Source organism: Scyliorhinus torazame, chromosome 12 (assembly GCF_047496885.1).
Source record: "Scyliorhinus torazame isolate Kashiwa2021f chromosome 12, sScyTor2.1, whole genome shotgun sequence".
NCBI classification, from domain to species: Eukaryota; Metazoa; Chordata; class Chondrichthyes; order Carcharhiniformes; family Scyliorhinidae; genus Scyliorhinus; species Scyliorhinus torazame.
The window spans coordinates 41,667,661-41,683,693 of NC_092718.1; the positions used below are offsets into that span (position 1 = coordinate 41,667,661).

At 43.4% G+C, this 16,033-nt stretch overlaps 1 protein-coding gene across 2 annotated transcripts in view; it reads left to right on the plus strand.

Annotated features, from left to right (window-relative positions):
• Positions 1–16,033, plus strand: part of LOC140387532 (E3 ubiquitin-protein ligase NEDD4-like) — a 177,262-nt gene that overhangs the window by 40,901 nt on the left and 120,328 nt on the right. The window lies entirely within an intron of this gene.

Here is a 16,033-nt window from a genome sequence, read left to right on the forward strand (position 1 = left end):
GAATCCTATCAGTCTCACAGTGAGGACAGATACCTGCTTCTGTCGAGCTGTACCTTTACTATGGGGGCTGTCGGGAGCCAAGCAGTCCATTGGTTATTGGTAATTGGTTAGGTTGGATTTATCCTGTTTCCTGTATACAGAACATACCTGGGCAAGTTTCCACATTGTCGGGTAGATGCCAGAGTTGTAGTTGTACTGGAACAGCTTGACGAGGGGCACGGCAAGTTCTTGAGCACAAGTCTTCAATACAATTGCCACGAACAGGCGATGTGGCGACTAGGGGCTTTTCACAGTAACTTCATTTGAAGTCTACTTGTGACAATAAGCGATTTTCATTTCATATTGTCAGGGCCTATGCCTTTGCAGTAGTCAGCTTCTTGAGCTAACGTGGAGTGAATAGAATTGGCTAAAGACTGACTTCCATGATGCTGGGGACCTCGGGGAGAGGCTGAGCTGGATCATCTATGTGGCACTTCCGGCTGAAGATTGTTGTCAATGATTCAACCTTGTCTTTTGCACAGCTGTCTGGGCTCCTCCAACATTGAGGATGGGGAAATTTGTGGAGTTTTTAAGTTGTCCACCACAATTCATGGCTGAATGTGGCAAGATGGCAAAGCTTGGATATGATCCGTTGGTTGTGGGATCGCTTAGCTCTGTCTATCATTTGCTACTAATGCTGTTTGGCATGCAAGTAGTCCTGTGTTGTAACTTCATCAGGTTGACACCTCCATTTTTCGGTATGCCTGGTGTTGCACCTGGCATCCTCTCCTGCACTCTTCATTAAACCAGGGTTGGTCCCCTGGCTTGTTAGTAATGGTAGAGAGATTACAGATTATGGTTATGGTAGAGAGATTACAGATTATGGTTGAGTACAATTCTGCCACTGCTGATGGCCCATAGTGCCTCATGGATGCCCAGTCTTGAGTTGTTATGTCTGTTCGAAATTTATCCTATTTAACACGGTGGTAGTGCCACACAACATATCCTCAATGTGTAGAATGGACTTTGTCTCCACACGGACTATGTGGTGTTCACTCATCTTGATACTGTCATAGACCAATACATCTGTGGCAGGCAGGTTGGTGAGGATGAGGTCAAGTATGTTTTTCCCTCTTGTTGGTTCCTTCACCACCTGCCGCAGTCCCATCCTAGCAGTTATGTCCTTTAGGATCCGACCAGCTTGGCCTGTGCTACCGAGCCACTTTTTTCGTGATGGGCATTGAAGTCCCCCATCCAGAGTACATTCTGCGTCCTTTACATCCTGGATGCTTCCCCCAAGTGGTGTTCTACGCGGAGGTGTACCGATTCATCAGCTGATGGTAAGCAGTACATGGTAATCAGCAGGAGGTTTCCTTGCCCATGTTTGACCTAATGCCATGATACTTCAGGGGGTGCAGAGTTAATGTACAGAACTCCCAAGGAAATTCCCTCCTGACTGTATAGCACTGTGCCACCGCCTCTGCTGGTATGTCCTGTCTCAGCGGCTGGTGAGACAGGATCTCCCAGGAATAGTGGTGGTGGGATCCGGGACATTATCTATAAAAGTATGATTCCGGGTGTATAACTATGTCAGGCTGTTGCTTAACTAGTCTGTGAGACAGCTCTCCCAATTTTAGTACAAGCCCCCAGATGTTAGTAAGGAGGGCATTGCAGGGTCGATGGGGCTGGCAAGGTTAATGCCAGGTGGTCTGTCTGGTTTCATTCCTTTGTATTTTCTTCTTAGTGGTTGAGTACACCTGAGTGGCTTGCTATGCCATTTCAAAGGGCATTTAAGAGTCAACCACAATAATAATAATCTTTTATTGTCACAAGTATGAAGTCACTGTGAAAAGCTTCTAGTCACCGCATTCCGGCGCCTGTTCGGTTAAGCCGGTACGGGAATTGAACCTGCGCTGCTGGCCTTGTTCTGCATTACAAACCAGGTGTCTAAACCGGCAAAAACTAAAAGGAAAAAAAAAACCACGCAAACACTGAGAATATGCAAACTCCACATGGACAATGACCCAGGGCCGGGATCAAACCTGGGATCTTGGTGCCGTGAGGCAGCAGTGCTAACTACTGCACCACCGTGCTGCCCCCATACTGTAGGTCTGGAGTTGCATGTAGGCCAGACCAGGTAAAGATGGCTGGTTTACTTCCTAGAGGACCATAGTGAACCAAGCAAGTTTTTTTTTTTTTTTTTTTTTTTTTTTTTTTTTAACAACAATCGACAATGGTTTTGTGGTCATCATTAGACTCCAGATGTTCAATTGAGTTTGAATTCCACCATCTGCCGAGGTGGGATTCCAACCCGAGTTCCGAGAGGATTATTCTGGATTACTAGTCCAGCGACAATATCAATCCGCCACCACCTACCCCTCCAATAGCCTTGAATACTTCCTGATTGGGATCGAAGAGGAAATAGAACCTTGTAGAATGGAAACCTGTGGCACTAGTCGCTCGTGTTCTGTTTCAGAAAGGTGGTTGGTGAAGGGTAATGGAGTCGGTCTTTGCACACTTTTTTTATAGTACAAAGTTACACATTCGAAGCATCCACCACACCTCCTGACCAGCAACCAGAGTTTTAGTCGGTGTCTGTTTATAGGAACTCAACCTCCTGAAAGTCACTATTAACCAGAAGCTGAAGTAGACTAGCCACATAAATACTATAGCTCCAAGAGCACATCAGGGGCTGAGTAACTAATGTCCTAACTTCCCAAAGTCTGTCCACCATCTGCAGGCCACGAGTCACTTGCCTGGATGAGGACCGCTCAAAGAAGCTCCACACTATCCAGGGCAAAGCATCCTGCTTGTTTGGAATTGCACCCACCACTTTAAATATTCATTCCTTTCACCACCAGTGTCTGCAGTGAGTCCCATTCTCAAGGTGCACTGTAGCAACTCACCAAGGCTTCTTCAGTAGCACATTCTAAACCTACAACCCCTAGCAGAAGCTTAGGAGCACCTCCACCTCAATGTTCCCCTCCAAATCTCACTCCCATCCTGACTTCGAACTGTATCGCAGTTCCATCACTTTCACTGCTTTGCTAAACCTGGAGCTTCCTCCCAAACAGCATTGTTGCAAATGTGCCGCATGGGCGTAGCTCATGAACACATTCTTGAGGGCAATTGGGGATGGGCAGTAAATGCTGGTTTTGCCAGCAATGCCCACAACCTATGAATACGAATATTTTGTAATCCTAGTTATCTTGATTTGAGTGCACAGATCTGAAATAGCTTCTGAAAGTTCTGTTCTCTCTTCCAACTCCTCTCGATGAATATCTTTTGGCTATCTCGTTTGTTGCTAACTTTTGGTTGGCTCTTAAATGTGGCTTGTTGTGTCTTTACTTAATTTGCTCTGTTTCTATAACCTTTGCTCTAGAGTTGCCAGGTATCTTTATGATGCTGTCACGAGGTTAGAGTTCAAGTGCTGATCAATAACTCAATACACCAGTTAGTAAGATTGAAATCAAAACACATTTATTATACACAGTCAATCGCTACTCATGTATAAAACTCTACTTACTAGACTATCTCTAACACTATAGGCCTATGCTTAGCTTTGGAACTGGCCCACCAGGTCAGGGGAACAAATGGCCTTTTGTTCGATTCTGAGTCTGCAGGATTCAAAGCTGGTATGGACTGGTAGCTAGGAGCACCTATCTCGTAGCGTGCGTTGACTGGAGACTTACTTGGTTGATGCAGCGACTAGGCAGGTCACTGTCAAGGGTTGTTTCGAGCTGCTGAGAGACCCTGCCAAGAAAGACAAATTGAACTTGGGGACTCTATTTTATTGTCCCCAGGGGCTTCGCGCAACTTGGGGCGGACCCCGTATCTGGTTCCAAGTGATTGGACTATGTTCTGATCACTTGGATCGATTTCTCCAATACTGGAGCTGTTCCCTGATCGCTGGGCGGTTCCTAAGTGTCCGTTGGCCTTCCTTTGTCTTGGCTCCTGCTGGCGCCGAGGAGTCTGGCTTGGCCTTGTTTACCTTAATGTTTCCAATTGGTCCCAGGGATCGCTCATTAATATGTAGATGGTTGTTCGTTTCAGTGCTGTCTGGGTTCCTGCAAGTTCTAATACGCAGGAAACTTTGCACCTGCTGTTTTTCCTGCGTTTGACTGAATTTCCCTGCATTCTTAGCGGGTCTCCATTTTAAGTCGGGAAGTGGCCAACCCAGGTGGCTACACTTTCTCACGTTGATTTTTGTTCAAAAGCGAGTGCTAGACATCTGAAACAAACCAAAGATGCTGGAATGCTCGGGTCAAGCAGCAGCTGTGGAGAGAAAGTATTTCCGGTCAACAACCCCTCATAGAAGCATTATTGGTTCACCCTTGCCCATGATTGAACATTTTGACAATCCATCTTCCTGCTAGAGTTTTTCTCATTTCCACCTCCAAAGTGATCTTGCAAATAGGAAGTGAAGGTTGCTTAACTAAACTGGAATTATTGTAGATCATTTGTTGTATTCGGGCGAAACACTTTTTTTATATTGATGATTGTAGATTTATCAGCTGAAGTCACCGATCTACATTAGATTCTGGATGCTTATTGGAGGTTTTGGCTATTTTTCCAAGGAAAGGATATGGATATGATTTTGTGTTGATATTTTACAGGGAGTTCAAGGTTAAAAGTCTTCCAACAACAATATATGTATTCATGTTGACAGTTAATGTGCAGTGATTAAAATCAGATACGTGCAGACAGAGGTCCGAGATGTGGAACGACTTTCCGAGATGTGGAACGACTTAAAGTTATATGGTGTTGCTCACCAGGAACCCATGTAGGTCAGCAAACACAGGTGATGGGTGAAGGAGTCAGCTAGGATATGGATAGTGGAACTTTCAGAGTTTATGGAGGCCAGATACAAATTTTCTGTTCCTTGCATTGCAGCGAGCAATGCAGACAGCAGATCTAACCATCTTTCTGACTTCAATTACATCATTATATAAATATTTTATTTACCCTGCCTCATAACTATTAAAGGAAGAGCTCTGCTTGGCTTTAAGTACTTGAGGAATCAATCCAGGAGTTCAGTAGCACCAGCTTACAAGTTGTCCCGCTGCCTCATTTGCATGCCTCCCTGGAGTATATCCCCAGAGCTGAAATTCAGAGTCAGACCTTCATGGGATCACATTAACATTGCAGGCCGCTGACTGGCTCGATCTTATCCTTCTTCAGACACTTGGGGGAAAAGAAGGGATTGATATGGTGAACATTGGGGCATTGAAGATGATTGGGGACAGTTGCTCAGTTCTGAGCTCGTTGAAAATAATCTATGCAAACCTTTGCATTTCCAGGGATCTAAATGTCTCTTTCCTGTTGAGCTTTGTGTAAAGTTACTATTGAAAGAATGGGGTGAGGGGTGGGAGATGCAGCAGTAGGTTTAATTGGAAACTAGTCTGCTTAATCCTCTGGCAAGATTTGGGTGCACAAATCTATCAACCAGCTTCCTAATGAATAAGAAACGAGAGATTGCGATCTGTATGATTGAGGTCCCTGAGAGAAAGGCAAGACCCTTCACACAAGTTGGCTTCAGAGAAAAATTTAAGTAGGAGTGATTTTATTAGTCCTCTTGCTCTGTATTTTCACTTGTTTGCTGTTTAAAATTAAAAAAGGGTATGCAACGTGTGTCTGGCTTCATCTCACTGAAGTATTGATCAATCTGCTTATTGAAGTGCTTGTGCCAGGGACATATCTAGTTCATGTCACAAGGGGCTCCTACCGTTACACCTCTGGATTACACTATTGTATAATTAGATATTGGCTAGTCGGGGTGAATCCCTGAATGTAAGATGTGGGTTCCACTTACAACAGGAGTGATCAAGGTTACTGAAGCAAGAGAAACCACCACAACGGACCCAGGATTTGTCACGGCACACTTCACCATTATACTGGGGCTTATACTGCCCCACCACGCAAGAAGTTCAATGGTCGGTTTAGAAAAGGTGGTGGAGGGGGGCAAGCTGGCAATTTCCCACTGCCAATCACTGTGCCACTTTGGCAGCATGGTCTCTCCTCGGGGCCATTTTTGAAGAGGCTGGTTGGGGTAATGTCATCTTTCCCGCAAGAAGAGGGTAGCCAATTATGCCCCTTGATGGGCCTATTAAACCTCTATTTTCCAGTCGATGTGCGGTATTGAAGAAAAAATAGAATATGTGATGAGCTTGCAAATGCTATATCTCTTTGTTTAAACCTTTTTCGGAGGGGCTGAAGTTGTGACTATACCTCAAATGTAGTTGATTGGCTGTAAGGCACTTTGGATGTCCTAAAGTTGTGAAAGCGTTACTTAAATAAAAGTTTTTCTTTTCTCTGTTTGTTGCAAATCATGTTTTTGTATCCCTGATTAACATCGTTGACACTTGTTATGGGAAAGGGCAACAATGGGCCTGAGATCACTGGGGAAAGGCCGATTTTAATAAGATCAGAGGGGACTGGGAGCAGACACTTTTAGGCAAATCTGTGACAGAACAGTGGGATGCATTCAAGAAGGAAATGGGGAGAGTGTAAGGCCAACATGTTCCAGTCACGAACAAGGGTGGGACCAACAAACTCGGTGAACCCTCAATATTGATGGATATACAGCATTGGATCAGGAGAAAAAGGGAGGCTTACAGCAGATAACAAGGGCTCAAAGCAGCAGAAGCCCTAGAGGTGAATAGAATATGCAAGAGGGAACTTAAAAAGGAAATTAGGAGAGCAAAAAGGGGACATGAAAGGATACTGGCAGGTAAAATAAAGAAAAATCCCAAGTTGTTTTGCAAGTACATTAAGGGTAAAAGGATAGCTAGGGAAAGAGTAAGGCCCATTAAGGACTGGAGTGGTCATTTGTGTGTGGAGGCAGAGGATGTAGGTAGGGTTCTAAATGAATGCTTTCTGTCATTGTTCACTCGTGTGAGGGACAGTGTGGGTCTAGAAATCAGAGAAGGACTGTAATAAAGTTAAAGAGATTAATATAGACAGAGAGGAGGTTCCGAGTGGTCTGGCAGGCTTAAAAGCAGACAAATATTCCAGGGCCAGATGAAATGTATCCCAGGCTGTTGAGTGATGGAAGGGAGGAAATGGCAGGGGGCAGGCAAACATTTTATTTTTTTAATGTTTTCCAATTAAGGGGAGATTTAGTGTGGCCAATCCACCTACCCTGCACATCTTTGGTTTGTGGGGGTGAGACCCACGCAGACATGGGGAGAATGTGCAAATTCCGCACGGACGATGACCCGGGGCCAGGATTGAACCTGGGTACTGGAGGCCGGGATCAAACCTGGGTGCTTGACGCTGTGAGGCAGCAGTGCTAACCACTGTACTGCACAGACAATCATTTTCAATTCCTCTCTGACCACAGGAGAGGTACTGGAGGATAGCTATATGTGGAACTATTATTCAAGAAGGGAGGTAGGAATAGACCAGGAAACTACAGGCCAGTCAGTCTAACCTCTATTAGAAGCAATTCTAAGCAACAAAATTAATCTGCATTTGGAGAGGCAGATAGTAATCCAGAACAGTCACCATGGTTTTGTTAAGGGGAGGTCAGGGGCAGCACGGTGGCGTAGTGAGTAGCACTGATGCCTCATGGCGCCGAGGTCCCAGGTTCGATCCCAGCTCTGGATCACTGTCCTTGTGGAGTTTGCACATTCTCTCCATGTCTGCGTGGGTTTCGCCCCCACAACCCAAAGATGAGCAGGCTAGGTGAATTGGCCATGCTAAATTGCCCCTTAATTGGGAAAAAAAAATGAATTGGGTACTCTAAATTTATATTTTTTTAAATGTTAAGGGGAGGTCCTGTCTGACCAAACATTTTTTGAAAAAATGTTTTTTATTGATGGCATTTTAAAATATATTCATAATCACAAAAAATACAAAAGCTAACTGTGGCAACAGGTAACAAAATAAAATCCCTACCTTCCTGCATGCATTCCCCCCCCCCCCCCTCCCTGCCCGAACGGCAAACTTAACTTATTGCAAACACACAACTTCTGCCAAATCACTCACCAATACCCCGCTTTTGGCGGCTCCGAATCCTCCCAACCTAACAAAATCCGTGTCCGGACTACCAGGGATGCAAAGGCCAAGACATGGGCTCTATCATCTGAATTCCCAATCTTCTGACACTCCAAATATCACCACATCCGGACTCGGAGCTGCCTCTACCACCAGAATCTTTGACATTCTGTCTAAAAGTCCCTTCCAAAACTCCCTCAAACTCAGACACACCCAAAACATGTGCACCACACCACCCACACCTGTCCTCCACCCTCAGAAGGAACCGACTCATCCTGGGCACTATTATGTGGGCTCTATGCACCACCTGAAAGTGGGTGAGTCGTAAGAGCAGCATGGTGGCGCAGTGATTAGCACTGCTGCCTCACAGTGCCGCGGACCCAGGTTCGATCCCGGCCTCTGGTCACTGTCTGTGTGGAGTTTGCACATTCTCCTTGTCTGCGTGGGTCTCACCCCGACAACGCAAAAGATGTGCAGCGTAGGTGAATTGGCCATGCTAAATTGCCCTTTAATTGGGGGAAAAAAATAATTGGACACTTAAAATTTTTTTTAAAAGAGAGACTTAACCTAGCACATGACGAGGACACATTCACCCTCCGCAAGGCTTCCCTCCACACTCAGGCCCCCCAACGCCCCACCGCCAGCTCTCTCTACTTAACCTCCTCCACAGGAGCATTCTCTCTTTGTCAGTTCCCCACACATGGCCGCAACCCTACCCACCTCAATATGTCTGACCACCTTAAAGAGGTGACCAGGTGCATAGATGAGGGAAATGCATTTGATGTAGTCTATTTGGACTTAAGCAAGGCTTTGATAAGGCCCCACGTGGGAGACAGAGGGAATCTGGCAAATTGGATCGAAAATTGGCTTTCGTGGCAGGAAAGAGAGGGTGATGGTTGAGGGGTATTTTTCTGACTGGAAGCCTGTGTCCAGTTGGGTCCGGCAGGGATCGGTGTCGGGGTCCTTACTGTTTGTAGGTTTATATAAATGATTCAGATGTGAATCTAGGCAGGTTGGTTGATCAGTAAATTTGCGCATGATACGAAAATTAATGGGGTGGTAAATAGTGAGGAGGATAGCCTTTGATTGCAGGAGGGTATAGACAGGCTGGTCAGAAGGGCTGATCAAATGGAATTCAATTCGGATAAGTGTGAGGTGATGCACTTGGGCAGGACAAACAAGGCAAGGATAAATAGCCAGACCCTGGGAAGCACCGAGGATCAGAGAGACCTTGGTGTGCATGTACACCGGGCTGTTAAGATAGCCGATCAGGTCCATACAGTGATTAAGAAGAGATATGGTATATTAGCTGAGGCATTGTGTTTTAAGAGCAGGGAGGTTAAGCTGGAACTGTATTGAACGTTGGTTAGGCCACAGTTAGAGTCTTGCGTGCTGTTCTGGAATTCACATTATAGGAGGGATGTGATAGCACTGGAAAGGGTGCAGAGGCGATTTACCAGGATGTAGCCTGGGCTGGAGAGTTTTAGTTAGGAAGAGAGATTGGATAAATTTGGATTATTTTCCTTGGAGCAGAGGAGACTGAGACATGATTGAGATGTATAAAAGTGAGGGGCATAGATAGAATAGCCAGGAAGAAACTTTTCCCTTGGTGGAGGGATCAGTGAGCAGGGGGCATAGATTTAAGGTAAGGGGCAGGAGGTTTAGAAGGGTTGTGAGGAAAATATTTTTACCCAGAGGGTGGGGGGACTTTGGAAATCACTGCCTGAAAGGGTGGTGGTGGCAGAGACCCTCCTAACATTTGAGAAGTATTTAGATGTGCACTTGTGATCCCAAGGCATACAAGGCTATGGGCCAAGTACTGGAAAATGGGATTAGAATGGTTTGGTTGTTTGGTTTTGACCGGTGCAGAACGATGGGCCGAAGGGCCTTTCTCCATGCTGTATGATTCTCTGACTTGGTTCCTGCAAGTTTCTGGCCAGAAACAGTGATTGGCCTCTGCATTAATATTGTAACTTGATAAATGGCATGGAGGGAAAAATAGGCTGTGAACAATTAATTAGTTGAATATGAGTCTACTTTTTTAAAGGAGGAGCAGCTGGTTTACTGGAAAGGACATTTTATTGGGTAAGATGCATGTTTGAACTAATTAGAAACACATCCGATACAAAAAGAAAATGTAAAGTGGACTAAGAGTTGAAGGCTATTAATTCAATAAAGGGATCCAACTATTTTGGTTCAAATCAAATAATCCAAGAAAACTAAATCGAACAAACTGAGGGACAAATTAAAGCGGTAGCCCCTTCAAGGGATCCTGCCTTGACGGGCGGCACAGTGGGTAGCACTGTTGCTTCACAGCGCCAGGGTCCCAGGTTCGATTCTCGGCTTGGGTCACTGTCTGTGCGGAATCTGCAGGTTCTCCCTGTGTCTGCGTGGGTTTCCTCTCGCATGTCCTGAAAGACATGCTGTTAGGTAATTTGGACATTATGAATTCTCCCTCCGTGTACCCGAACAGGCGCTGGAATGTGGCGACTAGGGGCTTTTCACAGTAAGTTTATTGCAGTGTTAATGTAAGCCTACTTGTGACAGTAAAGATTATTATTGTAAACAAAACCAAATGAAACTTAGGACATCAAACCAAAAGGGGTCCGATAATGCACCCCAGACCGAAAGGCCTCTCCAGTGACACCCTGCTACAACCGTGGTAGAGGGGCAGGCAGTTGCGATAAGGTTATAGTGCTGATTAATGTCAGCCTTTGACCATTCGGGCTGTGACTGCATCATTTTACTGTGAACAGACAAGCCACTAATGATGATGTGTATAATCTGAAGTTGTGACTTTGTTTTTTAATGGAATAAAATAAAATAAATTGTAAAAAAAGGAAAAATGCATGCTGAGAAAAGCACAATGTTTTATTCTGAAGGGCAGTGACTTGTTGCAGTGTTTTGCGCCTTGAGATGTGTTGATGTCTGAGGAGTGGATAATGTGTTAATCCTCTACAGATTTTCTGTTGAATGGCAAATGGGTACAAATCAGACTTGGTTTAAATTAAATACTTATTAATTTGTGTCCTGATTTATTATTAATCATTTTTGAATGATCCACCTCCCCATTTACCCTCCTTTTTTATATTTGAAAATTTAAGCCTGTTTTTGTCAATTTGGTATCTGTTTAAAATAATGATTTGATTTATTGTCACATAGATTACATAGATTACATAGAACATACAGTGCAGAAGGAGGCCATTCGGCCCATCGAGTCTGCACCGACCCACATTAATCCCTCACTTCCACCTTATCCCCGCAACCCAATAACCCCTCCCAACCCTTATGGACACGACGGGTAATTTAGCATGGCCAATCCACCTAACCTGCACGTCTTTGGAAATCACTGCCTGAAAGGGTGGTGGTGGCAGAGACCCTCCTAACATTTGAGAAGTATTTAGATGTGCACTTGTGATCCCAAGGCATACAAGGCTATGGGCCAAGTACTGGAAAATGGGATTAGAATGGTTTGGTGGTTGGTTTTGACCGGTGCAGAACGATGGGCCGAAGGGCCTTTCTGGACCGAGGTACAGTGATGGCGTTGGTGGGAATGAATTATTTCCAGTGGTTATTTCCAGTGGACCAGAGCAAGGGAACATAAATGAGTATAGAAAACTTCAGGACAAAGTATACATATATAATGTACATATATACACGAAAACACACAGCTGAAATGGGAGGAGTCCCATCGATTTTCTTCATGGGCATAACATTTGGAAATGAGTAAAATGCTTTGCAAATTCTTAAAACCTGTTCTTTTCTCAGCTTTTATTTATCAGCACGCTTTTTATCTCTGGATACCTGGGCTTTTAACTCTGGTTAGTGAGGTTAAAGTCTTCCCTATGTGGATCCCTGCCTGTCTGTTTTTCTTATGTATGCAAGCAAACTTTCCATGGTATGAATATGAATTTGAACCAGTGGAAACTGTGGACTAGAAAAATTCCTCTAGACGGGAATGATACGGGTTGGCACGATGTATAATAGCAACTTGCATAGCAGGTCAAAGCAGATGGATATTGAATTTAATATGGTGCATGTTTTCAGCTTAGCGACCTGGTTAGGCCACTTTGTATTTCATTCAGAGAAGGTGAAAATTGAAATGAGACAAATTACTTGTAAGGATATTCGTAAATGTTTACTAGTGAGATTTGTGAGAAGTAAGTAATGTGAGCTACATTGTCACAATCGTTTTCAGTAATAGCGCAGAAGTCCTGACAGCACTGAAATATAATCCAAATAAAGAATGAATCAGTACGTAGTAAGATTGAATTTGTTGCCACAAGTATAGGTTTATTGTGTACTTCATATATTATTAAATGTTCTGCTTCACAATTTAAAATTCATCCCTCAGCCAAGATAGTCCCAAAGTCTCAAGTGCTGAGAGGAAGGAATTCTCTGACCTAGCATGTTCCAAAAAAGCCCTATGGTATGTTCGTTTATAAAGGGCTGCAGTTAGTTCAGAAACTCTTGTATTCTTAACTCTGGTTGAAGGAGCTGTGTGAGAGATATTCAAAATAAAGTGCCCGCAAGAAATCAAAACTAACAAAGTAGGTCACGGCTGTAGAATGGGGGATAAATTAAACTGGCTTGTGGAAAACCATAACAAGAAAATATAATGCCCTGAAATAATGAAGCCACTTTATTTTGCAAATGAGAAGTTTTATATCATGCCATGAAGAACTTGGTTTGTTTTCATTAAGTTGAAGTTTTTTTTTCCAGAATAGTAGCATGCCCTTTATTTTTTATTACATTTTGAACGCTAGAGCTTTGATAATTACCAATGTGAGAGTTTTGCTTTTGCTGTTGAGATGCTATAAGTTTGCCTGTTGCAAATTCCACCTTCTATACACAAGCAGCTTTTATTCTGTTTTTACCAAAACATTTTGTCTTGTGAATGAATTATGTTGTAAATCCTTCCTAATCCATTTTGATTATTTTTCTACACTGTTTTGGTTTGTGCATTCAGTTTAGTAATGACTGAGTAGTACAGGCTACACAACACCAGCAGAAATTTAAATCTTATCTAGCCTGGCAATGTTGCTAAATGCTTGGTTCCACAACTACCCAGGTGCACTGCCCTTTGGTAAAACTGAGCTCTTTCTGTGTGGCTGGGTATAGGTTTTTTTGGGGGGGGGGGGGGGGGGGGGGTCACGTAATGTCTTGCACACAATTGGAAGGGAAATCATCTTACCACTGTGGCCCCACCCCAAACAGTGATGTCCTCGTTGTGATCAGTGATAGAGAGAATATTTCAAAAGAATTTCTCAAGACTAGGGCTCTAATGAGCAAAGTTTCATCATTTTTAGAGTCCTCCCACAGGATTCAGGAGAGTCTGCTCTCTGGGCTACCTCCGTACCCATTCCAAGAAAGTGTTCAACTTCATTGATTTAAGAAGGTCCTGCTTTGTCAGGCACCAGGAAAGTTGTTGGTTTTCAGGTCAGTTGTGAGATAACTATGCAAGATGGTTAGTTCACTGCGGAAAATTTGAGTAGTATGCCAGAGGGACGCACCCCATAGGAGTTTGAGTGAACACAAAAGTGCTTGAAACTGAGAGATTCCTTTACCAGGAGCCCCATGTGTCAATAGCTGAAGGCGCTTAATCCAATGTGAAAGGCACTTAATTCATCTAATGACCCTCCAATGGCTGGAAATGCACCAAAATATGGAATGAGAAAACAGATATTTTAAAGCAGTTCGGCCAAATTTCACAAAATAAACAACATAGTACAGTTTGCTTTTGAAGGATATAAAAATGTAAAATCTTTTATTTTGCCATTTGAATATTTTGGAATACAGAGGAGGAACTTCAAAAGCCTATTATTCAGAGACCAGTTTGTGCGACTACACGTGTTAAATAGCATAGGTAACCATGAGAAAACAGAATGACACGTTGGGACCAGTTTCAAGTGGTAAAAAATCGTGACAAGTGATCGGAAGAACAGATAAATTTACTGTAAACCTGTATAAAGTCGGGCAAGCGTGAAAAGAACAACGAGCTGCATAATTACGTAATAAATGTTGAAGTAACTGGAGGTGAAGTTGAAAAATGCAGAGTACCAATTAAATAGCAATCTACAAATCAAATAGGGCACTAAAGTATTTTGACAGGACAATAGACTGAGGGAAGTTCAGGATGCATTTTGGAGCAATCCAAACCCAAGAGTATAGTTCAATTCCAGGTAATAAAATTGAAAGGAAAGGGCATATTGAAGTGGTGTAAATAAGAGCTTTCAGAGAGCTTCGTTATGAGAGATAGCTGGAGAAACATGAGCTTTTTCTGCTGTTACAGGATTAAATTTTATAGATCATAAGATCACCAGAAATAGGGGCAGGCAATTTGGCCTGTCGAGCTCACTCTGCTATTCAATACAATCATGGCTGACCTAATTATGGCCTTAACCGCACTTTCCTGCCTTGCCCCATAACCTTTAGCTCCCTTATTGTTCAGAAATCCGCCCAACTCGGTGTTTAATATATGGCCATGGATGGAATCTGTGTTTTCGTGCTGCCCATTATTCATGTTTTATATGAGAGATCTGTGGGGGGGGGGGGGGGGGTTTAACCCTAGGAGTGATTGTCCCAAATTAACATTGCCCCAAATTAACTAAGTTTAGCAGCAGGTGTGAGTTTTAAAATAAAGGAAGACATTTATTATTCTACATTTTCCACAGCAGTTTAAAACATATATACTTTTTTTTATCCATTCCTTTATCAGAGTTACAAAGCCAGAGCTCAAGAGTGTGGACAGGGGTGAACCCCTAATCCAGCTCTTTGCCTGCTTCAAAAAGCAATTAAATTGAATCCAATTCATGGTCTCCACAAGAGAGACATACCAGATCCAGGTATTACACCTGATTCCACGCTCATCTTAGCCAAAAGGTCAAGAAGCGATAGAGGTTTAAAATATGATGTCTCACTCATCCACCCCATGTACATCATCGTTCACAGAAATATTAGGAACAGGTGAATACAAAAACAAAGTTACAAAGGATAATTGTCTCCGCCATTCTGAGTTCTGCTGTTTCTTTCGATGTGGCTGGGCTGCTGCAGTTCTTTGGCTGTCTCTCCTTTAAACAAAGGGATGAGTGAATTTCCCAGCTGGCTGTGAATATCCATATTTAATTAGGTATTGGCTTGAGACTCGGGATTGCCGGGAGTCTAAAATGCATGATTAACAGACCATGCAAAAGTTTTGAAAGTATTGTCTCAAAGTTAATTAAAGACTAGAGCATGACAATATTCAATGATCCAGCATACACTGCTCTCTGTGCAAGAAAGAGAATTCTGAAGACTAATGACCTTCTGAGAGAAGACATTCTTTCTCGTCTCCACCTTAAATGGGGGACTCCTTATTTTTAATCTGTCCCCCCCCCCCCCCCCCCCCCCCCGTTCCTGATCTCCTGATGAGAGGAAAAATCTTCTAGCCCGTCAAGAACCTTTTATGTCCCATAAGATCACCTCTCATTCATTCTTCTAAACTCCAATGAGTATAGCTCCACTTCAACCTTTCCTCAAAGAGACTCCCTTCATCCCAGGAATCAACCAAGTGAACGTTCTCTGAGCTGCTTCCATGCAAGTATATCCCTCCTTAAGTAAGGAGGTCGAACGCTACACAATGCCGCAGGTGCAGACTCTCAAATTCTCTGCACAAATGTAGCAAGAGTTCCCTACTTTCATAATCAATCCCCCTTGCAATAAAGGACAGCTTACCATTTCCCATCTAATTACTTACTGTATCTGCATGCTGATATTTTGTGAATAAGGGCACCCAGATCCATTAGTACTGCAGCATCCTGTGGCTTCTTTCCATTTAAGTAACATTGTTTTTTTTGTTCATCCTGTGAAGTGGACAATCTCTCATTTCCATATAATACTCCATCTGCCAATGTCTATCTACTTGCCTAACCTATCTATATCCATTGCAGGCTTTTATATCCTATTCAAAACTTGTTTACCTACCTATCTTTTTACTGTCAGAAAATTTGGCCACAGTCTATGTTAATCCAAGCCATCAACATAAATCGTAAATAGTTGAGGCCTTCGCACCGGCCCC